Source organism: Lathyrus oleraceus, chromosome 6, assembly GCF_024323335.1.
Source record: "Lathyrus oleraceus cultivar Zhongwan6 chromosome 6, CAAS_Psat_ZW6_1.0, whole genome shotgun sequence".
Taxonomy (NCBI): Eukaryota; Viridiplantae; Streptophyta; class Magnoliopsida; order Fabales; family Fabaceae; genus Lathyrus; species Lathyrus oleraceus.
The window spans coordinates 184,460,275-184,461,201 of NC_066584.1; the positions used below are offsets into that span (position 1 = coordinate 184,460,275).

Here is a 927-nt window from a genome sequence, read left to right on the forward strand (position 1 = left end):
CACATATCTCACAATCCGACGAAACTGCGGCTACAGTATTCGGGTTCGTGTACATATGCTCGACTTTGAGAGCTAATGCGTCCATTTTAGCTTGTATCATGTCTATAGAGCTTAGTTCATGCACTCCTCCTTGGGCTTCCTTCTTCTCCATTGTCGCCCGTTCGACTCCCCATGATTGATGGTTTTGAGCCATATCTTTGATGAGGGCACTAGCTTCAGGGTAAGGTTTGTTCATCAGAGCACCGCCTGCGGCAGCGTCGATGGTCATCTTTGTGTTGTAATGAAGTCCATTATAGAAGGTTTGAATGATTAACCAATTTTCTAAGCCATGATGTGGGCATGCTCGTAACAACTCTTTATATCTCTCCCAAGCTTCGAATAGTGATTCTCCTTGGTTTTGGGTAAATCTAGTTATATGGTTTCGAAGAACGGCGGTCTTACTTGGGGGAAAATATCTAGCAAGAAAAACTCTTCTAAGGTTATCCCAAGTCGTAATGGAATTGGGTGGAAGGGAATCTAACCATGATAGGGCTTTATCTATGAGGGAAAAAGGAAATAATCTTAAACGTATTGCCTCAGGAGAAGCTCCATTGGTTTTAAAAGTATCTGCTAATTGAAGAAATATTTTTAAATGTTGGTTTGGGTTCTCGGTAGCGAGACCCGCGAATTGTCTCTGTCGCACTAATTGTAACAGAGATGGTTTAAGTTCAAAATTATTGGCTGGTATGATCGGGTTTACTATACTAGAACTAGGTTCTTCGTTAGATGGTTGAGCGAAATCTTTAAGAGGTCTTTGGTTTTGATCTTCGGTCATAGCTCTCTTAATTCTATGAAAGAATAAACGTGCGCGAGCGTAACGTTCAGGTTCCGCCAGAGGATTTACTAAACTTAAACTTCCGGTACTGCGAGTTCTTCGCATCGACCGGC

The 927-nt window shown here is 42.2% G+C and overlaps 1 non-coding gene across 1 annotated transcript; it reads left to right on the top strand.

The window, feature by feature from the left end:
- The first annotated feature begins 323 nt into the window (after positions 1–323).
- LOC127099903 (small nucleolar RNA R71) lies at positions 324–430 on the top strand. The gene has a single exon (XR_007794365.1). It is a non-coding gene; the product is annotated as a small nucleolar RNA R71 (small nucleolar RNA).
- The last annotated feature ends 497 nt before the right edge of the window (positions 431–927 follow it).